Source organism: Haemorhous mexicanus, chromosome 13, assembly GCF_027477595.1.
Source record: "Haemorhous mexicanus isolate bHaeMex1 chromosome 13, bHaeMex1.pri, whole genome shotgun sequence".
In the NCBI taxonomy this organism is placed as follows: Eukaryota; Metazoa; Chordata; class Aves; order Passeriformes; family Fringillidae; genus Haemorhous; species Haemorhous mexicanus.
The window spans coordinates 21262745-21287002 of record NC_082353.1 but is presented as its reverse complement, the minus strand read 5'-3'; the positions used below and the strand labels follow the sequence as shown (position 1 = coordinate 21287002).

The 24258-nt window shown below is 49.0% G+C and overlaps 1 long non-coding RNA gene across 1 annotated transcript; it reads right to left on the bottom strand.

Annotated features, from left to right (window-relative positions):
* Nucleotides 1-730: 730 nt before the first annotated feature.
* Nucleotides 731-3808, bottom strand: LOC132333243 (uncharacterized). Its single transcript, XR_009488101.1, has 3 exons — nucleotides 3363-3808; nucleotides 2209-2347; nucleotides 731-1085 (listed from the first exon to the last, which is right to left on the bottom strand). It is a non-coding gene; the product is annotated as an uncharacterized LOC132333243 (long non-coding RNA).
* Nucleotides 3809-24258: the final 20450 nt, after the last annotated feature.

Here is a 24258-nt window from a genome sequence, read left to right as displayed (position 1 = left end):
GCGCCCCGGCTCCCCTCTGCCCCGCGGATCGCCACAGGGGGAGCGGTGGATGCGCCTTCCTGCAGTAATAAATAAATTGATAAAAATGGGATTTATTAACTCCGCTTCCTGCTACTCAGTCCGCCGGTTTAAGATCTTTAGGCGTGGAACGGGATGGGGCCGGGGTACCTCAGCGGGCGCCGGCGGAACCTCCGGCTCCCGGACTGCGCCAAGCGGGAAATGATGAGTTTTATTTCGGGGAATTACAAGTTTTATTTCGGGGAATGATAATTTTTATTTCCCTGGGCTAGTGCGGAGAAGTTCAGGAATCGCCCGGGTTTTCCTGTTACCGGGGAACAGCAGTACAGGTGTTTTAGGAGTCCCAAAGAGCAGAGAGTTGGGATCCAAATACGCCCATTTCGTGTCAATTTTGAGTGAAATGTTCTTCCAACAGCAAGCCGGGTAGTGCGGAGAGGAAGATATCTACCAAAATTTCTGCCTGGCAAGATGACGGCATCAGTTGTGAATTTGGATGGATCAAATATTAGTATTTAAGTCACTATAGCTTGATTCAGCTTCTTTCTTAGCTGTGTGTTATTCTGTAAACATATCACCATGACAATTTCTCTCCTTGGCCTTCACCTTAATGCACAGAATAGAGCAAAGAAGACAAAATTTCCTACTTTTCCACAGCTGCCATAAAATCCATCATCCTACATTCAGAAAACATTTCGATTATGGGCACTAAATAAAATAAAATAAAGTTTTATTGTCTCAACTCTGCCGATTCAAACAGGGCATGCAGGGAACCTATGGTAAGATAACCAGAATTTAAATTTAAAACATTTGACTCAGAGGGTTACCTAGGATTTAAAATTACGTAGTTTGTGTTAAGGGAAGAATGGGAGAGAGGTGTCAGATGTGTTTAAGGAGCTTTTTGATACAATGCTGTTTATTGCTAAGGATATTTATATGAAATCCTGAAGAAAACAACTCCTAGTAAATAGGGATGACAATGGAATGGTATCAGGATGTGTCACGTTCCATCAATCCAGGACAAGACTGTGTGGATTCTGACCAAGGTGGACAGGTCACATAGACTTAACCTAGAAAAGGAACATACATAAATTATATGAACATATATAAGTTAATAGATGAACATGTTTATAAACTATATGTGTTCAATAAGCAGATTTTTGATGGCATCTGTTTATGGTGAGGATATAATGAAGCCTGATATGCTGAGCAGAGCACACAACTAACTCATATCCCTTTCCAAACTTTTCATTTCCAAGCGTTTCACCCAGAAATACTCCCCAGCCTGGCAGAAAACGGGGGAACTCTGGCTGACACCCCTCTCTCCTCATCCCTCATCCCAGCCCCATGGATGGCCCTGTTCTCCTGGAGTTCTGCCACGTTCAAAGGAAGCCCTTGGAAAATGAGCAGCAATTAGAGGCTGATGAGCAGCACTCCGATAATCCTGCGTGTGATGAAGATTCCTCTCCGTGCCTGAAGGGCTGGTTTGGGGAGGGGGCAGGGTGCTCGGTGAGATTGCTAAAAAAAATAAAAGTCAGATGACTCCAGCACGCCCACGGCTCCCATAATTAGCCTGTCTATTTCAGTGGTCTGAGGCAGCCCAGTGCAGAACCCTTTCATTTGAAATTATTAAACACACGTCATGATCATGATCTAATATGATCAATGAGCTCACATCGAGTTGAAAGAATTTGGCCTTAAAGCTCTGTGATTGTGTGGAGACAAATCCTTGGTTTATTTCAGTTACTTTTGTATTTTTTTCCCCCCTGAATGAGGCTGCTGCACGGCCAAACAGCTTTTCCTCTGCTTCTCCACTTCCTACCAAATTCAGTGGGATGTGGACATGTGCTTCAAGTGTTTTGCTAAATCATGGCACAACACTATCAAACTTGACACGTGGCCATAAACCACAGCGTCCTCTCTCAAAACTCGCTTTAAATAAAACAGCCCCAGAATGGCTTCGGCTGCATTAAAATAAGGAAGAGAACTAAAAAAAGGGGATATAGAAAATCAGGTTTAAAACGGTCCTGCCAGTGTTTTTTACAGCCAAACCTCACCCAGGCTCTTCTTTTTTTTTTTTCAGTTTGGGCTTTTTGATAGTCACTCCCTTTTCAGTGCAGAATATACTGGAGGATGGAGAAGGAACTTAATGAGAAAACCAATCTGCGCTTCTATTTTTAGGCTATTATTTACATGTAGTGAAATTTTGTTCCTCTCTGCTCCCGAGGCTCAGATGATGGTTTCTTGCCAAAAAAAGCCTTTGTCAACACGCAGTCATTTCCAGAGGTGCTCTCAGTGGCTCCAGCTGTGGCAGTGATGGCAGCACTCAGATCTGTCAGAAAATTAAATCTTTCATTTTCTCTCCATTTCCAAAAGAAAATGCTGGGAGGCAACTGGGCTAGGGGAGAACAGCCCCAAAACTGTCTCCAACCCCCCCATTTCTTTTATTTTCCTCTTCTGAAACTTCCCCAAAAATGTATCGTGTCACATAACTCACATGCTCAAAGCCATGTTCAGACACAATAATATTTTTTAAAGATATGCATTTTTTCTGTGAACATATTGTTTCCATTAGTCCCAGTATCCAAGAGTTTTCCCTTTTTGCCTAATAATCCAAATTTACTCTTTGCTTTAAAGTAATATAAGGGCATTTCTGAGCCTGAATAAAAGTGGTTTAATGAGAGACTCTCAGTTACTATTTCTTGATAGAAAACACAACCAAGCCCTTAAAACCCCTTTATTGCTGAGGTTGTTGCAGGCATGAAATGTGTGAAATACCCTTTTCTGAGGGACAGAAAGAGGAATGTTTTAGTGAAAATTACTTGGCTGCAGAGAAGACAATGGAATAGCCAATATCTGATAAAACAAACCTATTTTTTACTTTATAACAACACACGTGGCTCCTTGTGCCGAGCAGGAAGTTGATGTGGAGAGGGCTGGCACGAACATCTCCCCAAAACCCACATCCAAGAGCAATATCAGCCCAAATTATATCAGATTGTGTTTCCATCCTCTCCCAGACCGGGCCCAAACGAGGGCTGCTGCTCAGGAAAGAAACTTCCCAGAGGATGAAACTTCCCAGAGGGGGAGCTCAGACCTGAATTTAGGGAGCAATCCTGGAGCAATTGGGAATGTCCCCCCAGCATGGCACTATGGAAAGCGCATGCAAATGAGTTTGTGTGACTGCTAATGACGTGAGCAGTGTCCTGGGGTGACACATCCCTCATTCCCTGTTCCCTGGCTTTTCCCTCCTCTGACCTCCAGGCTCTGCTCACACCACTCCAGCTCACACAAACTCTGCCTCGCCGCGATTCCTGCAAACATTTACAGCAGTTCACATTCCTCACCTCATCTGGGGACTGCCCTGCAGACCCAGGTTGTATTCCTGGCCTGGAATGACGGAATTCCCACCTGTATTCCCAGCCTGGAGTGACAGAGTTCCCACCTGTATTCCCGGCCTGGAATGACAGAATTCCCAGCCCATATTCCCAGCCTGGAGTGACAGAATTCCCACCTGTATTCCCAGCCTGGAGTGACAGAATTCCCGCCCATATTCCCAGCCTGGAGTGACAGAATTCCCAACCTGGAATGACAGAATTCCCACCCGTATTCCCAGCCTGGAGTGACAGAATTCCCAGCCTCTATTCCCAGCCTGGAGTGACAGAATTCCCAGCCCATATTCCCAGCCTGGAGTGACAGAATTCCCAGCCTGGAATGAAAGAATTCCCAGCCCTTATTCCCAGCCTGAAGTGACAGAATTCCCAGCCTGGAATGACAGAATTCCCACCTGTATTTCCAGCCTGGAGTGACAGAATTCCCAGCCCATATTCCCAGCCTGGAGTGACAGAATTCCCAGCCTCTATTCCCAGCCTGGAGTGACAGAATTCCCACCTGTATTCCTGGCCTGGAATGACAGAATTCCCAGCCTGGAGTGCCAGAATTCCCAGCCCATATTCCCAGCCTGGAGTGACAGAATTCCCAGCCTGGAATGAAAGAATTCCCAGCCCTTATTCCCAGCCTGAAGTGACAGAATTCCCAGCCTGGAATGACAGAATTCCCACCTGTATTCCCAGCCTGGAGTGACAGAATTCCCAGCCCATATTCCCAGCCTGGAGTGACAGAATTCCCACCTGTATTTCCAGCCTGGAGTGACAGAATTCCCAGCCCTTATTCCCAGCCTGGAGTGACAGAATTCCCAGTCCATATTCCCAGCCTAGAATGAGAGAATTCCCAGCCCTTATTGCCAGCCCGGAGTGCCAGAATTCCCAGCCCTTATTGCCAGCCCGGAGTGCCAGAATTCCCAGCCCTTATTGCCAGCCCGGAGTGCCAGAATTCCCAGCCCTTATTGCCAGCCCGGAGTGCCAGAATTCCCAGCCCAGCCCCTGTCCCTCCCCAGCCCCACGAGGCCCTGCAGCTGCAGGACAGTGCCCGTGGCTGCAGCAATCAGCCCCTTCTTGCCCAGGATCTGCATGCTCGGGATGATCCTGGGGTGGGAGGGACTCCCAGTAGATCCCAGTATCCCCCAGTCCCCCGTCCATGTCCGTACTGGTCGGGGCCACCTGCCTGCAGATGAGGAGGGAACACCTGGGGACAGGGTTGGGGACACCTGGACAGGGTTTGGGGACACCTGGGGATGTTGGGGACAGGGCTGGGGACACCCAGAGACAGCAGGACCAGGACTGTGGACACGGGGGTCATCAGGAGCAGGGCTGGGGACACTGAGGGACACCAGGGACAGCGCTGGGGACACCTGGGGACCTTGGGAATGGAGTTGAGGGGGTCTAAGGGACACCTGGACAGGGTCTGGGGACACCTGGGGACCTGGGGAGCAGATCTGGGGACAGCTGGAGGAGGAGGAGAGCTTTGAGGTGCCTTCCAAGCCCAAGCATTCCAGGATGCTGGGAGTACTGGGATGAGGTGTGGCCAGCCCAGGGGAGGTGACAGCGTTTCCTGCCCCAGCATCCTCCTCACCTTCATTTTACTCACCTAAAATTCACTTTTGGGACTTCTCTGCCTGGAAAAACTGCCCCTTTTGGGTGGGTCTGCTTGCTTTTCTCCAGGCTCTTATTTGAATTATTCTATTTATTTTTTTTTCTGAAATTAAAACTGGAATAGTTCTGTCTCTGAGAAGAAATGGTCATTCCTGAGATATTCATCTCCAGTTGGAAAAGCATTTCCTTTGGCCAAGTTAAATCCCCCTTTTTTTGTCAACAAAATTCCATTTCCATGAATCACAATTGGGATTTCTTTTTTCTTTTTTTTTTTTTTTTTGGTCATTAGCACCCATTTTCATAATTTGTGGATGCAGCACAAGAAGAAAGAGTAAAGGGCAACCACAGCAGGTCCTGAGGAGCTGAGAAATTCAAAGCCAGGTAAAACTTAAAACATCAGATCCTCCAGAAGTTTCCAATTGGCCAAAAAAACTATTCAAACATGAGGAGGAAAACTCATTTATTTCCCAAATATCATCACAGAGGTGAGGGAGGCTTTTAATTGCCCTCTCCAGACTTCCAGCATCAACAAACCTGGGGTTTCACTGGGAGGAACTCTCTCATTCCAATTAAAAGTGATTTTTAAGGCCCCAGTGCTTAAGTCAGAAGTTGTTTCTACAGATAGCAAATGATTCTTAATAAGCAAAGCCTGTGGCAATCAAACAAAGAAATAAAAATAATTCACATTTTCCAGAGCTTGGAGAGCGAGTCCTTAGGATGTTCCCCCATCCCTCCACTCACACAGTGCCTGTAAAATGCTGATATTTTCATATCATCTGAATTTATCATCATTTTTCCCAGAGAGTGATCTAGAAAAAGGCCTGCTCCCATTTGAGTCTCTTTCCTGTCCTATAATTCCCATTAAGGACCACACAAGGAATTCCTACAGAGTAGATTTTGCTCCAAATTTCAAATTTTTTTTGCCAAAAAGCAAGATATACTCAGGATAAAGCAGCAGCAGCCAGGCTGTGCCCTGAGATGGGCTCAGCTAGGAGAAAAATCTTCATTTTTCACCCAATCCCTCCTCTTCCAGCATCCCCTGAGTCATGGGAACGCTGCAAATAAAGCTGAGCTCCAGCAGCAAGCAGAGCTCATTTCAGATGGCTCATGTGAAAACAACCCAGCTAATTATGCTGCAGTAATTACCTGAAAATTATATGTATGTTGTTTTTCCACCAGTCAATAGTGCTATTTCTGAACTTCTCATTGTCCTCGTGGCCTGCTGGAGTCACATTGTCTCGAAATCCTCTTTTTTCTGGCTCATCACTCGCTCACCTCGGGACTGGGGAGGGTTTTTCTGGAGAGGTTTCACCTTGCAGCATTTGCTCTGCAGCTCAGATCCGCACCTGTGCTGCATTTCAGAAAATATTTCCATTTTAGTCGTCTTTTAAGTAAGAATTAGAGATGCTGACTCAACATCCCGTCAAGATTTCCGCCTGAAAAATCAAAAATCCTGAAAATTGGTGGATTCCTGGCTGTGATGATTGTGATTTGGACAAATTTCATTTCCTTCAGCTCAGATCCTCACCTGTGCTGCATTTCAGAAAATATTTCCATTTTAATGGTTTTCCCAGTAAGGATTACGAGATTCTGACTCAACATCCCATCAAGATTTCCTCCTGAAAAAATAAAAAATGAAACATCAAAAATCCTGGAAAATGGTGGGTTCCTGATTGGGATCATCCTGATTTGGAAGAGTTTCATTTCCTTCAGCTCAGATCTTCCCCTGTGCTGCATTTCAGAAAATATTTCCATTTTAATCGTCTCTTCAATAAGAATTATGAGATTTTACTCAACACCCCATCAAGATTTCCTCCTGAAAAATCAAAAAAATGAAACATCAAAACCCTGGAAAATGGTGGGTTCCTGATTGGGATCATCCTGATTTGGAAGAGTTCCATTTCCTTCAGCTCAGATCCTCACCTGAGAAAATATTTCCATTTTAATGGTCTTTGAAATAAGAATTACAAGATCCTGACTAAACACCCCATCAAGATTTCCTCCTACAGATCAAAAAGCCTGAAAAATTCCTTGATTCCTGATTGGGATCTGTCGGAACTCAGGACATCCCTCTGGGAGTCCGGAGTTTCCTGGGACCCTTGCCAGGGGGCTCGGAGACCCTGGCACACAGCCCAGAACACCAGTGGGTTCGATTATGAACCACGGAATAACTTGTCACCTTTATAGAAAGAGATAAAAGCCACAATAGTGTAAATAAGGTTTTAGGATTTTTGGTATAGGGGTTTCTGGTGACAAGATGGAGGGATTTGGGCGTGTCTAGCCTTTCTTCTTCTTCTCTACCTCCATCTTGTCTGGTGATGTTGGCACTTTTAGATTGGTCTAAAGTAGAAACTCACTGTCTAATATAGATGATAGGTATTGGAAAATAACTGTAAATATTGTACACGTAGTTTGTAGTATATAAAGATAACACCGCCCTGGAGGAGGGGGGAGTGCCTCTGGCTGTCCTGCCAAACGGATCTCGGCTGGACAGGGAGAAAGAACTTTATAGATAAGATGCAATAAACAATCTTGAGACCGAAAAAATGAAGAGCTCTGACTTTTTCTTCAAGCACCGGGCTGGGAAAAGGAACTTTCGAACTTTAGTCGGGGTCACTCTGACCAGCTAGAAAGACAGCCCCCGGTAACTGGCGTTCCCTGGGTGGGCTCGAAGAGAGATTACGACAACTGGCGTCCCTGGGTGGGCACGAAGAGAGATTACGACAACTGGCGTTCCCTGGCTTGGCTGCAAGAAAGACCCGGCATTTGGCATTCCCAGGTGGGCTGCAAGAACTGGGCGGCAAGAGAACAACCCGGATGGGCGGAAAGAGAGACGGCTGCAAGAGATGGGCTGCAAAAGAGAGACCACGACACGTTGGGCAGCAAGAAAGCACCCAGGTGGGCAGTTGGCAGGCAGCCACGCCACCAGACATCAGCCGCTGAAACACAGCCCGTGAAGAGAACAAAAAAGGACAAGGAAAAGAAGAGGCACTCCCTAAAAGAAAAAAAAAAAGAAAAAAAAAGGGAAAAAGAAAAAAAAAAAAAAAGAAAAAGAAAAAAAAAATCCACACAGAAGATCCAAGATTCAACTTCTGCTAAACAGACTCGCATCCAGATCTGACGGGGGGGCCAGTGACCAGGGCGACCTCCGGACGGACCTTGCAAATGATTCAGCTTTTGGTAAGAAGGTTGAGATTTGAGAACATGGAGGGGACATGCTCTCAGGAACAGTTAAGGATTTTGTCAGCCTTACAAGGTCTGGCAGCCACACACCTTGTGAAAATCTCTGAAAAAAGGTAAAACGGCCTTGAAGCTTTTATCCCCAGCAAGGATCATGTTAGAGGCAATTACGGCAAGATCCCGGAGTAGAGCTAAAAGGTCATTAATTGTGAATCCCACAGGGGCGGGGGGAGGAGAGCAAAGCTCAAAGCAGAGATTGTCTCTGGTCCCAACCAGCCCTGGGGAAGTAGCTCCCGATGAGAGGGAGCGGGAAATAGCTCCCGATGAGAGGGAGCGGGGAAGTAGCTCCCGATGAGAGGGAGCGGGGAAGTAGCTCCCGATGAGAGGGAGCGGGAAATAGCTCCCGATGAGAGGGAGCGGGAAATAGCTCCCGATGAGAGGGAGCGGGAAATAGCTCCCGATGAGAGGGAGTGGGAAGCAGCTTTACCGCCTCCAATTCCTCTACCCCGAAAGCCCAGCTCGCGGCGAGCGTGGCTGCGCGGCGGCGGCGGCGAGCGGCGGGGGGAGCGCGGAGGCAGTGGGGGACGCGAGTTTCGGCGCGGGGGCTGTGAGCATGACACCGACAGCGGCGGCCTCAGCTGGCGCGGTGCCAGGGACGCGCGCGCAGGGCGAGACCCGCGGGACGTCCGGGAAGGGCTCTCAAATCATAGCGTCCACGTCAGACGCGGGCGGTGGGCTTGGAGCAGCTGCAGGGCTCCAGGCGGTGCCCGTAGGCAGACGCAGGAGACGCGTGGTGATGATGCAGGACCCGGAAGTCGGGGCGCGAAGGGTTTTTTCCCCAGTTCGCGGACGCGGAACGGGCACCGGCCGAGCAGGGACCGCGCGCCGGCTGCAGGTGTTGGCACGGGGCCAGAATGGGATCTGAGCTGTACTGGTGTCGATCAGAGAGAGAAGGACATTTCCGAGACCGCGCCTGCGCCGAGACGAGCGCAGGGGAGGCGCGGTCGGGGCGGGGTTGTCCACACTCCCGTGACGGCACAGGCAGAGACGGGGCGTGATCAGGGTACAGAGGCTGCCCCAGGTACCACCCCTCTCCGATCCCAGGGCAATGGGCACTCAGCCAACCGCAGCAGCCAGCACACAGTTTCAGCCTCCATCAAAATCTCAAGTTGGAGATTTTTCGCGGGTGCAGCACATGTTGAGTGAGGCACACCGAGCTCTTCAACAGGCTAGTCCCACAGAAGTGACAGAAACAGCATTTATCAGATGATCAAGTCTCAGATGCAAAAGATGGGCGTGGAAAGAAAAAAAAAAGTCGTCCAAAAATCAGAGAAAAGTGAGAAAGCACCAGGCTTTTGCCCAAGATACAGAAAAAAGAAGGGAAAATCAATGCAAATCAATGTTATTCCAAATATGATGTAGATGGAAATCTATTTTGAAAAATGCCTCTCAGGGAGAGAGACGGCACCATATAAAGATAGAAGTATTAGTAAAGATTCAATTACTCAAAGTGTCTCTGAAGACAGAGCATTTGAGAAACATCAATCAGATCCTATCTGTGGGGTCATCAGCTGATTCTCCAATGGTTCAGAGTTTTAGGGATTGTTGTCAGTGAGTTTGTAACCTTTGTTATTTTTAGATTTTATAGGTAATACTGATAAATAAGGATTGCTGTTAATGTCATATGAATACTTTAAAAGAGTTGTCTTAACTCCTTCAAATACTTCCTGTTGATAGTTGATTATATAATGAGAATTCTCAGAATTTGTGATAAGAATTATTATCAGGGTATTGTAGTGTTATAGCCAGCCAGTGTTCCACTATCTCTTTTGTGTGAAGCCACGTCTCTTCAGAATCTTGTCTTTATTTCCTAATTACTCGCAGGTTTTTGGATTTCTTTTAAATCCAAATTGCCGCTTTTGTGGTTTTCTTCATTTATTGTTTCTTCAGTTATTACAGAGGTACTTCAGCCAAGAATTCAAGAAGTCTACTGTGTTTGAAGAATTTCTATCCCAACAGAAGTTTCAGAAGGATCCAATTATTTAATGGTTTGATAGATCTTTAATCCTAAGGTTTCCTATTCATAATTGCTGTTTTTAAGAGTCTCATTTTAAGAATGTGCTAAGTGATATCCATCAATTAGAGTTCGGGCTCTGGCCAAGTCCTAGCTCTACTTGAATGGAGTGATTGACAATCAGCCCAGATGTTTTCTGCATCAAAAAGTATTCAAGTCCTTTTGGCTTGGCAATTTGACCGTCTATGATAGCTGAGCCTGTTTTCAGAAGGAGTTTGGAGAAACATGAATCCGGACATGGATTCTCCAGTTCTCTGTTGTTGTAAGGTTCATCAGCTGTCGCAGACTCTGGGATGACAGTTCAGTGTTGTAATGTTTGACAATTGTATGATTTCAGATGTGTTATTGGTTATGTGTATTATCTAATTGATTTCTAATTGCTGTCATTTTACATTTCCCTATGCAATTGCATAGAGACTGAAACAGAGTTGATCAATGTTTTATTTTCATATCAGGATCCATTCTTCACCTCCGAGATTTTGAGAAAATCCTCCAGTCTCTTCGGGGGCGTGGATTTGTTTGTGTTTTAGCAGGTACAAAAGTCCAGGTGAATCTCAGTGAAGAATGTGAAACTCCATCCAGTGCAAGACAATGCTGACAAGAAGCGTGGGCAAGAAAACGCTGACCATTCCATAAGCAGAAAAGAAGATGTAGAGATGTGGACTGCACAGAGATTCCAACCCTTGTGTTTTGCCCACAGAAGACTGTGGACTTTGGGTCTCTTCATGGGTGTGGGAATCAGTGGTGTTGTAGAACTGTTGTTAGATGATTGCTTGTTATATTTTAGTAGGGTTTTTAGTTCTCTTGTTCATTGCGCCATGCATTCTTTTGTGTATATGGCGGGTTGTCAACCAAGCTGCCAAAGAGGTCTTCTTGGTGCAAACAGAAGGGGGAGATGTCGGAACTCAGGACATCCCTCTGGGAGTCCGGAGTTTCCTGGGACCCTTGCCAGGGGGCTCGGAGACCCTGGCACACAGCCCAGAACACCAGTGGGTTCGATTATGAACCACGGAATAACTTGTCACCTTTATAGAAAGAGATAAAAGCCACAATAGTGTAAATAAGGTTTTAGGATTTTTGGTATAGGGGTTTCTGGTGACAAGATGGAGGGATTTGGGCGTGTCTAGCCTTTCTTCTTCTTCTCTACCTCCATCTTGTCTGGTGATGTTGGCACTTTTAGATTGGTCTAAAGTAGAAACTCACTGTCTAATATAGATGATAGGTATTGGAAAATAACTGTAAATATTGTACACGTAGTTTGTAGTATATAAAGATAACACCGCCCTGGAGGAGGGGGGAGTGCCTCTGGCTGTCCTGCCAAACGGATCTCGGCTGGACAGGGAGAAAGAACTTTATAGATAAGATGCAATAAACAATCTTGAGACCGAAAAAATGAAGAGCTCTGACTTTTTCTTCAAGCACCGGGCTGGGAAAAGGAACTTTCGAACTTTAGTCGGGGTCACTCTGACCAGCTAGAAAGACAGCCCCCGGTAACTGGCGTTCCCTGGGTGGGCTCGAAGAGAGATTACGACAGGGATCATCCTGATTTGGAAGAGTTCCATTTCCTTCAGCTCAGATCTTCACCTGTGCTGCATTTCAGGAAATATTTCCATTTTAATCATCTTTTAAGCAACAATTACAAGATTCTGACTCAACACCCCATCAAGATTTCCTCCTGAAAAAACAAAAAATGAAACATCAAAAATCCTGGAAAATGGTGGGTTCCTGATTGGGATGATCCTGATTTCTTGGAAGAGTTCCATTTCCTTCAGCTCAGATCTTCACCTGTGCTGCAGTTCAGAAAATATTTCCATTTTAATCATCTCTTCAATAAGAATTATGAGATTTTACTCAACACCCCATCAAGATTTCCTCCTGAAAAATCAAAAAATGAAACATCAAAAATCCTGGAAAATGGTGGATCCCTTACTGGGATCATCCTGATTTCTTGGAAGAGTTCCATTTCCTTCAGCTCAGATCTTCACCTGTGCTGCAGTTCAGAAAATATTTCCATTTTAATCATCTTTTAAGAAAGAATTACAAGATTCTGACTCAACATCCCATCAAGATTTCCTCCTGCACATGGAAAATCCTGAAAAATTCGTGGATTCCTGGCTGGGATCATCCTGATCTGGGAGAGTTCCATTTCCTCCCCTGCCCTGGGTGGGGCCTGTGATCCTTGTCTGGTTTTATTTCTTTCAAGAGCCACCAATAAAAGCAGCTGAGTGTCACACCCCACTCCCAGCAGGGGAATGCTGTCAGGCAGCAGGGCTGGGAAAACGGGAGGCAGGAATTCTTGGCTCAGTCCCAAAAACCTCCTGCCATATTCCCTGAGCGTGCCCAAATCCGTGGGGTGAAACGCCCTCGGAAGGACTCCTCGGGGAAGGGAAGATGCTGCTGATAAAAGGTGTCTCCCTGGACTGCTGAGAGGAAATTAATTAACATTTGGAAAAGCACTTTGAGAGTCTTGGATGAAAGATGTTGGAGCTGGAATGCTGGCAACATTCAAATAAGTTGGAATAACGTTAATATTTATTGCACAGGGCGCTTTCATCTTCAAAGCTCTTTACCAACATCAGTGAGTTAACAAAGAAAATATTAATAAAGATTATATTTACCCATTAAATTACCCTCCCAAAGCACAGATAAATAGAGCTGCCTCCAGATGAAAAATAGAATTTAAAAAAAAAGCTGAACCCCAGCTCCAGTGTCAGGCACTAAATCCCTGCTGGGGCTGGCCATGGAAAACCAACTCGGAACAAGGAATTCTTAGTTTATATTCTGAATGAGGAACTATTAGTTTATACTTTTCATGAGGAATTATTAGTGTAATAATTTTGATTTCTAATGAGGTTGATTGGACCCTAGGCCTAATCCACCACAACAGGGTGAGAAATCAGGATGGCAAAGGGGGAAGGGAGAGCAGTGCTTGGAAAAAGGCTCTGGTTGGTGAGCAAGAATTCCAGAATCCCTGAGGTTGGAAAAGTCCCAGAAATTACCCTCCAAAATTGCCCTCCAGATAAAAAAACAGTATTTAAAGAAAAGCTGAGCCCCAGCTCCAGTATCAGGCACTAAATCCCTGCTGGGGCTACCCATGGCAAACCGACTTGGAACAAGGAACTACTGGTTTATATTTTTAATGAGGAATTATTATTTTATACTTTTAATGAGGCTAATTGAACCCTGGGCTTAATCCAGCTGCTCTGGGAATGTATCACCCACTACCAGGGTGGAAAATCAGGATGGCAAAGGGAGAAGGAAGAGCAGTGCTTGGGAAAAGGCTCGGGTTGGTGAGCAGGAATTGCAGCATCCCTGGGGCTGGCAAAGCCCACCAAGGTCCTGGAGTCCCGGCTGTGCCCCGTCCCCACCTTGTCACCTGAGTGCCACCTCCAGAATTCCTTGGACACCTGGGACAACGAGGAGAGCTTTGAGGTGCCTTCCAAGCTGAACCATTCCAGGATTCTGGAAGCTCAGCATCCAGCGCTGGGGACTCCAGACCTCTCTGAGCAGGCACTTCCAGGAGGAGGAGGAGGAGGATGTTTGGGTTTGTTGTGTCCTTGGGATAAACTCCAGGGAAGGGAGGAACACTCTGTTCCACGGGAAGCAGAGGTGGAACCCCGGGGGAGCTCCCAGACTAAACCATCCCAAGGAACTGCACTCTCCTTTTTTATTTGGAAGTCAATCCCTGCTGGCACTGGCACAGCTCTGCCATTATCCCTGGGAAGCTGTGCCCAGCAACTTACGGAAAACCAGCAAAGGAGAGAGCACTTCCAAGTGCATTATCTGCATCGATTGCAAACGCTCACAGGGCAGCCAGGGCCCTCTCCCTTTGGGGCTCACCTCCCCTCCCCCAGCTGGAAAGATAAAGAAACCAAGATAAATAAATCAGGATGAATAAATGAGGATGAATAAATAAAGCAGGGGAAGCATTCTGTCGTGATTTCCCCCCCACACCCCTGATTTACCCCGGATCCCCCCCGGTTCCGTCGGTCTCCCTGGCACTGGTGCACTCGGATGCATTCCAGCACATCGTGGGCCGGGATGGATTTCTGGGAGATCCACGCTGCTCTGCCTGGCTCTGGAGGTCACGGTGGGCAGCCCAACGTGAGGTCGATGCTCAGCACAAACACCTCTGGCCAGCTCTGGGCTCTGCGCCGGCCAGACGTGCGTGCCACAAACCCAAAGCCCTGCCCTGGCTTTTTCCAGGCTTGCTGTGAAAAGCACCACATCATCTGGGAAGTGTTTTCTCGTCAGGGCTGGGGCAGCTCCTCCAGAGCTGGCTGGAGGCTTTACAAACTCAGCCACACATTCAAGTGCCCCAGTTCATCTCCTCTACAACCCCGAGCAGGCAGAGCTTCAAATATGTTTCATTTTGGAGAGAAATCAAATGTTACCTTTGGGAAATACGCTTATTATTAGCATTAGACACGGCCTTTGGGCTCCTTCCAGGAACTCTGCTGAGTTACAGCCTTGTGTTACCACTTGCTTTGTGCCCTGGATTTAGGGACAGCCAGCGGGGCTGAGCCTCGCTGCTGCCATCAGGAAAAAAAGCACAGGAGCTCCTCTTGTATGTTACAGCCCAACTTGGGATGTCATATTTATCTTATGGACTAAGGTTCTTTACCTAATTGTGTTATGATATCTAAATGTATTGTATTTTAATTAATTTTTTTTTACATTTTTGTATTTTTATATTTATACTTTTATAATATTCATATAATTATATACACTATATTAATATAATACTAATTCTACTAATACACTATATTAATATTCATATAATTATATACACTATATTAATATAATACTAATTATACTAATACACTATATCAATATAATACTAATACTACTATAATTATATTTAATGTTAATATTGACATAATATTATATAATAATATATTATTATATAATATATTATTATATAATAAATTATATATATTTATTACATCTCAACATCAATGTAAATATAGTTATAATATAATTTCATATGTTATATAATATATATTTATAATATATTTATACTATGTTATATTTCTATATTCATAACATATAATATTTATATAATTATTTATATTTACACTATATCATATTTCTGTAGTATTGTATTTTAATTTTTTCTCTATTTTTGTAGTTATTTAATTTTTTCATCTTTTAATTATTTTTATTTTAATATCTTTACTTAGTTTACCATGGTTTTATTTTAAATTTTAAATGTTTTCATTTTTTATTTTAATTTATAGATTTATATTTTTATTAATTCAGTTTAGAAGTTTTTCTTAAGGTTTTATATTAAATTTTATTAAATTTTATATTAAATTTATATTAAATTTTGTGTTGAAGTTTTAGTTTCTAGACTTAAAGTTTTAAGAGTTTTTTTGTACTTTAGATTTTAATTTTTTTAAAAATCGATTTAATTTAAGCGAAGCTCTTTGCCGAAGGGTCAGACTGACAGCCAGACAAACAGCCAAGGTCTTTTCCTCTCCACAATCCTCGGTTTCTCCCCCAGACCAACAGGTTCCTCCCTGTTTGTCACTGTCGGCGCTGGCACAAAGAGCCTTTTGTCCGCAGCTCTGACCCCACCGCCCCCGAGCCTTTCCTGCCCTTCCCACCGGGGCTCCCTCGCTCCCGGACGTGCCCAGCACAGCCCTGACCCACCTGGGCAGGTGCAGGGTGACCACATCCCCGTCCTGACAGCAGCATTTACCTCTCTGCAGCACCGGCCAGCACAACCCCAACTCCTGAGCCTGCTCTGCTCCAGAGCTCCTGCCTGGATCCTGCCTGGGGTCAGCAGCAGCTCCCAGCAGCCCTGAGCCAGGCAGGAGCTGCCTCTGCCGCCCTCCTGATGCCTCAGCTTTGGGGTTTGTATTTTCACATTCTGTGCTGCCTTAGTGGGAGGGTCTGGGCTCACATGAGGGGATGCTGAGCTCTGTGCACAGAGCAGGGAGACAAAACAATTCCTGCTCCAGCTGGGCACCAAGGACAAATGATCCCAATCTCAGCCCAGGAGCACAAACCCCGTGGGCTGGAGAGAGAAAAACAAGCAGGGTGGGAGTGCCTGGGCTAAAGCTGGGCTGGGACAATGAACTGCAAGGTGCAAATGGAGCAGAGCTGATCCCAGGGAGAGACCCCGGGAGCGCTCGTGCATTTTGGGGCCATTTTGGGTCATCTTGGGTGCAGCCCTGGCTGGGCTCTGGTGCTGCCCAAGGTGGGTCCATGGAGGAGATCCTTGGAATCAATCCCTGCTTTAATCTGGAACTCTGTCCAGCCTCTGCTCCGGGTCAGCCTTCCCAAGGCATCTCTCTTGTATTTCATGGTCAGTGTGGGGCATTCCCACAGCAGGAACATCCCAGCAGGATTCCTGCCCCTGCTGCCTCCATGGGAATGCCTCGCTGAGGGACAAGCACCAGGCCACAAGGAGAAGTCCTTGATTTGCCCTGAAATTCTCCCCATTTCCTGGGGTTTGTCTCCACCTTGCTCTCAAGCTGCCTGACTAGGAAGGGTGGGCAAAGCTGCTGCAGGCTGGGTGGGACCTTGTGAGGAACGTGCTGCAGTTCCCAGGGGCTGGGGAGAGTTCCCAGCCTGGAGCTGGCCCTTGTTCTGCACTGTCACAGAAACCCTTCTGTTTTCCCATGGAAACAGCTCGGGAGCCAAATTCCTACCTGTCTCCTGCAGGGTGTGTCTCTGCCACATCACAGAGCAGGGCTGTGCTCCAGGTGACCCTGCCCTGGAACCCCAAGGGTGCCTTGGGACTGCTGAGGAGAGAAACCAACTTTTTTTGGGTTATTATTTCGCTTCTCTCACCAAAGATTTGCGTTGACAAATGTTTTCCCCAGAGCCCGGGAGGGGGTGGGATTGGTTTCACTTTCCTGAGTGTTTGTAGGGCTGTGAAAGCTCAGCCTCACCGTTTGCTGCTGCTCCAGAAGAGGGAGGAGAAGGGGAGGAACTCCTTATCTGCTCCTGGAGCCCTTATCAGAGCCGGCCAGCTGGGCAGCACTGGGCCAGCAGGAGGGACAGGCCGAGGGGAGGACAGACAGCATCTGCAAGGAAATAAAACTGAGAGAGAAAAGGGGGTTTCTGCACCCAAAACCCCTCTTGAGCCACCCAAAATGCCCCTTGGGACACCCAAAATGCCCCTTGGGACACCCCAAACCCCCCTTGGGACACCCCAAACCCCCCTTGGGCCATCCCCTGCTGCAGAGCCAGGGTCAGAAGGAGGAGGGAGCAGTGGCCTCAGCAGGGCAGGGTGGCACCTGTGGTGTCACCAGGGGCTCGAGGCCCTTGGGCTCTGCAGCAGCACAGAAACATCTCCAAAAAAACCCTCACCCTGGATTTCCTTAACACGGCGTTTGTGCCCCAACAATTCAGCCTGGAGGAGAGAAGGAGGCTCCTGGTAGAGCCCAAAGATGCTCCAGGAGAGGGACTTGGAGGGACAGGACACAGGGAATGGCTTCCCAGTGCCAGAGGGCAGGGAGGGGTGGGATTTAGGGAAGGGATTGTTCCCAGGGAGGGTGGGGAGGGCTGGGATGGGATTCCCAGAGCAGCTGTGGCTGCCCCTGGATCCCTGGCAGTGCCCCAGGCCAGGCTGGAGCAGCCTGGCACAGGGGAAGGTGTCCCTGCTGTGGCACTGGGTGGGATTTAAGGTCCCTCCAGCCCCACTCCTTCCAGAATTCCATGATAACTCTGGCTTCAGCCTGCCCAGCTTTACTTTGGGGCAGCAGGATTCCAGGCTGGATGCCTCAGACAGAGCCACCAGCTCCAGAACCAAGCCATCCATCACTCCATTCGTAACACATTCAAAAAAGAGAAATAATAAAGAAAAAAAACACCAAACCCAGGCAGAAACCTGATGAGAGAATTTCCTCCAGAACCTCTGCTACATGAAAATGAGCACTAAAGCTTTTAATTTAGCTGAGATCTCACTCTGAAGAGAAAGACACACAATTTGTTCGGGATGAGTTGACAGATGGGAAAATCGAGTCCTCCCTTATTGTTCCATTTGCTGGATGCAAAAAATACTTAACACTTGCAGGGGACTTGGGAGGCTGGGAAGAGCTCGGGAGCATCAGCTGTCTGGGCAAAACCCAGAGGCAGCAGTGGCTGGGGCCGATCCTGGGAGGTGCCACGTGCTGCCAGCCTCTCCAAAATCTGCTTTTCCCTCAGCATTCCTCAGCCATCTCCTGTGGGGAAGCCCAGGAGTAAAGGGGTGAATTTAGCATTAGCCCAAAAAGGCAGAATTACACAAGATCCTTTCTGTTTGATGTCTCCACCCAGTGAACTCTTTCAAAACAGTAACTTCTCTCTTTCAGTCGAGTTTTCCTTTTTTTTTCCCCTTTTTTTTTCCCCCTCAAGTTGGAAGCCTTTAGCTAAAATATCTTTCTTTTCTCTGCTAACAAAGACAGACTGTTAGCGCTGCTTTTCCCCTTCCCATCGAAGATGTCCTGCAGCTTCCTCCCATCTGGGGACCCAAAATTCTTTCAAATGATACCAAGAAATAATTGGCACCTCTTGGCCAAAATTGCTGTGGAGTGGCCGCTCCTGTGCTCACATCTGGGCTCTCCCAAACCATAAATTATGGATTAATGGCACATCCTGGAGCAGGCTGGAGGCCAAACTCCCCTCTGGAAGCGGAACTATGATGGACCTGCTGTACCAGGGATGTTCCCAGATGTCCAAGTAAAAATCAGCTTAAAATGATGGCCAGGAAAGGGGTTTAAAACAAAAAAAAAGGGTTAAAACAACAAAAAAAAGGGCTTAAAACCAAAAAACCACCCAGCCCCCAGCAATATCCCATTGCTGCCGTGGTCTGCAGGGCTGGGTCTGGTTTGAGGTGCCCAGGACGCCGTGTCCCATGACAGACAGAGGGGTTTGGTGGTGGTTAATTGGCTCTGTTCCTCTTGATCAGCCTGGCAGGCACAGCCTGTCCCTTCTGCTCTGCCCCCCGGGAGGGGCCTGGGGGAAAACCCACCCTGCTGCTTCCAGCACCTCCGAGGAGCTGCAGAGCCAGCCCACCCCAGACAACCCCAGGAAAACATGGATGCAGCCACAGGTATTCCCTGCCGTGGTCCCAGCTCCTCCAGACCTGCAGGTTTTGCAGAAGGGACCATTAGGGAATCTTCAGGCTGGAAAATCCCCCCAGGAACGGTCCAGGCACCAACCCAGGTGTGTCCCCAAGTGCCTGTCCTGGCTGGAAAGGACAGGTGTCTGCTCAGGAGGGCAGGAGCCTCCCCTGAAATGGAAAATGGAAACCCCCTCCCTCTGAATTATTGTCATTCTGAAATTAAGGGGCTCTCAGGCGAAGATATGGGAGCAGGAATAGCAGTTCTTCAGTAGGAAAAATTAAAATAAATTAAAACTAAAAATTAAAAATTAAATTTTAAAAAATTAAAAATAAAATTAAAAATTAAAAATGCAGTAATACAAACCACCAAATGGGTCAGACCCTGCCCTGACCCCTGTGTGTCAGGGTGGTGGCACAGTCCCATCCCAGGGGGGCTCAGGGTGGTGGCACAGTCCCATCCCAGGGGGGCTCAGGGTGGTGGCACAGTCCCATCCCAGGGGAGCTCAGGGTGGTGGCACAGTCCCATCCCAGGGGAGCTCAGGGTGGTGGCACAGTCCCATCCCAGGGGGGCTCAGGGTGGTGGCACAGTCCCATCCCAGGGGGCTCAGGGTGGTGGCACAGCCCCACCCCAGGGGGGCTCAGGGTGGTGGCACAGCCCCATCCCAGGGGGGCTCAGCCCTCCTGCAGTGCCAGCTGTGGTTCTGCTGGAGCAGGGATCCTTCACAAGGGGGGAGTTTTCCTCTGGAGCTCCAGGGCTGCTGGAGATGGGCCTGCTCTCCCTCTGGGAATGCAGGGCAGGAGAAAGCTGCTCCTCTGGGAATGCAGTGGGCAAAGGCTGCTGTGCTGTTCCCAGGTCAGATTGGATCCAGGTAGGAATGCTTGGCTCCTCCCCTGGGCAGAGCATCTCCCATGGGATGGTGGAATTGGATCAGCCCTGCAGGGACACTCACTGGCCAGGGACAGAAGATAATTAATAATTAATGGCCCATGGACAGCAGAGATTTCCTGGAGGGAGGATTGGCTGTGGAAGAGATAAAGGAAACTGCCCAAAGAGCAGAGAGAACTGCCCCAGCTCTGACAGATGGGGATGGAACACACACCCAGCCACATCCTGCATTTCCAACCTCAGGTGGTGCCACGTTTCCACAGGGATGTCCCAGAGGGACAGTTGCTCGTGGGGACACTGGAATTCCTCATTCCCTTGGGATCCATCCCAGGAACCCAGCAGCCTCAGAAGGAAAGTCTCACTGCAGGCACCAAGGAGCTCTCCAAGGCTCAACCCTCCTCCCCATCTCCGCTCCCTTCAGGCAAAGCCCCATCTGCACTTTCAGCCTTTTTCCCCTTCTTCCAACCATTTCTTTGCCCATGGAGGTTTTCTCGGAGAAAAAAACCCAAAAAACCCAAAAAAAAGCAATTTAAAGCCAGGCTGTTCTCACAAACCCGAGCTGCAGCGAGCTCTCGGAGCGCGCTTGTGATTGCCACATCTGTTATTCTTACACCTCGTTCTCCTGCCAAGAGCTCCACAAAAGGTGTTCTGTGACCCCTGGTGCCGCAGAATGCAGCGTGCTGCCACACCTGGGAGCCAGGGGAGCATCTCAGCCCCAGTCTCACCTGGGGTTTGTGTTTCTGGGCATCTTCAGACACGAAGATCGAGCGTGGTGCGGATCCTCCTTTCACAGGCAGACCCGATGGACGAGCTCATGGAACCGTGGAATTCTGGAATCGTCCTCTTCCATGGGCAGGGACTCCTCCCCCTGTCCCAAGGTGCTCCAAGCCCCGTCCAGCCTGGCCTTGGGAACATCCAGGGGCAGCCCCAGCTTCTCTGAGAATTCCATCCCAGCCGCTCCCACCCTCCCAGGAAACAACTCCTCCCCAAAATCCCACCCAAATTTCCCATTCTCCAATGTCCTGTCCCTCCATCCCTCATCCCCAGTCCCTCTCCAGCTCTCCTGGAGCCCCCTCAGGCCCTGCAAGGGGCTCTGAGATATTCCAGAACCTTCTCTTCTCCAGGCTGGCCAGTGCCAGCTCTCCCTGAAGAGCCCTGCAGAGGAGCCTCACCCACCTGGGAGCAGGAATTTGGTTGTGGCAGAGCTCTGCTGTGCCAGGAGCAGATTTCCTGGGACTCTCCACAGCTCTGCCATGGCTGAGACACCGAGAACTTTGGAAATTTCCAGCCTGGCACAGCTCTAAATGCAAAGCTCCATCTCCTTCTCCCGGGTCAGAGATCCCGTGTGCAGTTTCTCATTTGGACCACGGCTCTGGAAAACTTGATTAGAGCTGTGAAAACGGAATTTTTATTGGGGAGGACGGAGCTCCTGCCAAGGTTTATTTTTCAAGGGAGCAAGAGCTAATCCTCCACGTGGTTCCAGGGCTGTGCTAGTCTGGATGCCCTTGCAATGGTTCATGGCAACCACGCAGCCAGAGCTGGCTGGGCTGGTGGTGTTTGCTTTGGCCACGTGCTGCAGGTGGTAACCAGCTCCAAATGTGCTCCTCGGCGTGGTGCAGGCATCACTAAAATCCATTTTCTCCCAGGTTTCTCCTTTTCCCCCTCCTTTCTCTTTCATTTTTACACAAACAGCACGTTCCCAAATCCACCCTACCTGAAAACAAGGAAGCCTTCAAAGCAGGCAGCAGAGTAACAACCCCAGCCTCAGACACAATCACCAGAGACAGAGACACGTCTCCTGCCAGCTTCCAAAGCCCAAATTCCCACAAAATCCAGCCTAAACCCCCAGTTCAGGTGGAAATCTTCCAGGGAACAGCACATCAGCTTCCTCCAGGGAGCCCACAAAGGTTATGGCGTGGAGTGACCCTCTGGAGGGAGCTTTCCATGCAGGCTGAGCAGGGCCATAAATCCAGGAATGCTTGGGAAAGGAGCAAATTAAAATGTGCTAGACTTGGCAGGGCTGTGAGCACAGGGCTGGGGAAGGGGACAGTAATGGCCCTTCCAGCCCTGAGCTCCACTCCAGAGCCAGGGCAGCTCCAGAGGATTCCCAAAGAGCGCTCCTGGCCTCTTCCAAGGGGTTTTTCCTTCAGGGCAGGAGTTCTGCAGCACTTCCCACCCGTGCCAGGGTCGGGGAGGGGATCCTGCCCCGCTCACCTGCAGGAGTGCCCAGAGTCCTGGCACAGGAGGGACAGGGAGCTCCTGGAGCAGCCCAGGGGTGACTGCAAAGGTGGGGGACTGAAGCACCCCCCTTGTGAGCACAGGAGGAGGAGATGGAGCTGCTCAGCCTGGAGGAGAGATCTCCAGAATAACATCCAGTAAGATTTTATGATTGCATCTTCAGGTGCAGGATCTCCCAAACAATCCCTCCAGAAGCAGGGGATCCCACAGCTCCACTAAGACTCAGAAAGGAGATCAAAGGGAGGGATTGTCAGCTTTTGAGGAGCAAAAAAACCCAGGGAAAATGTGCTTTAAGTTTCCAGGAGAGTCACAGGGTTCGCTTTGCTATGTGAAAATAAAATGGTTCTGTAAGCAAGGCAGGGCTGCCCTGCTCAATCCCTTCTCACAGCAGAGCAGCACACAAAAAGTCGTGTTAGCACCCAAAATTCAGTCAGTTTAATTAAACCCACCCCTCCTCACACGAGGACACCCCTGTTTATGCTCCTGGCTGTCCTGTTCACACTCACCCCTAAAATGCTGGATTTCAGCCCAAAGGGCGCAGCCAGACACATCACTGCTCAAATTAGATGGGTTTCCCAAATAAATGAAGAGAAGGCAGGAGGAACCTCCAGCCAGGCAAGGACTAAACATCTCCTTATCCTCAGCCAGACCCTGAGACAGCTGGGATTTTCCCCCAAGAAAAATCTTTTTGGATTTTCAGGCAGCCAACAGCTCACGGCATCATTTTGGTCACACCTGAACCCCCCAGGGTCTGCTCAGATCCTGGACAAACACATCCAGGGTGGGCAAAATCCTGGGAATCTGCCAGCATCCCTGTGGGACCAGGGATCATTCTGGTCACACCTGAACCCCCCAGGTCCTGCTCGGATCCTGGACAAACACATCCAGGGTGGGACCACGGGATCACCCCCAAAGGGTCACAGCAGGGCTGGGCTGGGAAAAAGCCCCTGGGGCTCGCAGCTTGGGGCTGGGAGAGGAGGAGGAGGAGGAGGAGGATGCCCAGAGGACACCCCGGGAGGGTGGTGGAGCAGATCCTGCTGGGATGCGTTCCCAGGGGAGTGCTGGCGGCTGGGGACAGCCGGGCACGGATCCTTCCTGAGGCGCCCAGGGATGGAGGGAAGGGACGTCAGGGTTTATTTACCTCGGCTCTGGCAGGGCTGTGGCGCGGCGTCCGCGGGATCCTCGCGGGCAAAGCGCTGATTTGGGGGCTGGATGAGGAATGAGCAGCACGAGGGGCCGGGCTGGGGCCGAGGCACAAAGTCCAGCTGGCACCGGGGGGCAGCGCTGTCCTTCTCTGCCAGCCTGGTGGGGGCACAGCGAGCTGGGAGCAGCGGGCAGCGCGGGGACATCCCCAGGGACAGGGACAGGGACCTCGGGAGAGCAGATGTCGCGTCCTGCCCCGGCTGGGACCAGCCTGTGCCTCCCCAGGGGCTGCCCGGGCACTTCCCGGGGCAGGAGCACAAAGCTCCGCTCGAAGCCAGCTCTGGAGGGGAGCGCTGGGCTGAGCCGCCACCTCCTGGCGCCTTCCTGGAAGCAAGAATTGGGGTGGGAAGGAGCTTAGAGCCCATCCAGTGCCACCCCTGCCATGGGCAGGGACACCGGCCACCATCCCAGGCTGCTCCAGCCCGGCCTTGGGCACTGCCAGGGATCCAGGCGCAGCCACAGCTGCTCTGGGAATTCCATCCCAGCCCCTCCCCACCCTCCCAGGGCACAATTCCTTCCCAATATCCCATCTAAAACTCATCCACACGGGGAGCAGCAGAGGTTTGGGACACGCTCGGTGCCAGTGGCACATTCCCATCAAAGCCCATCCATT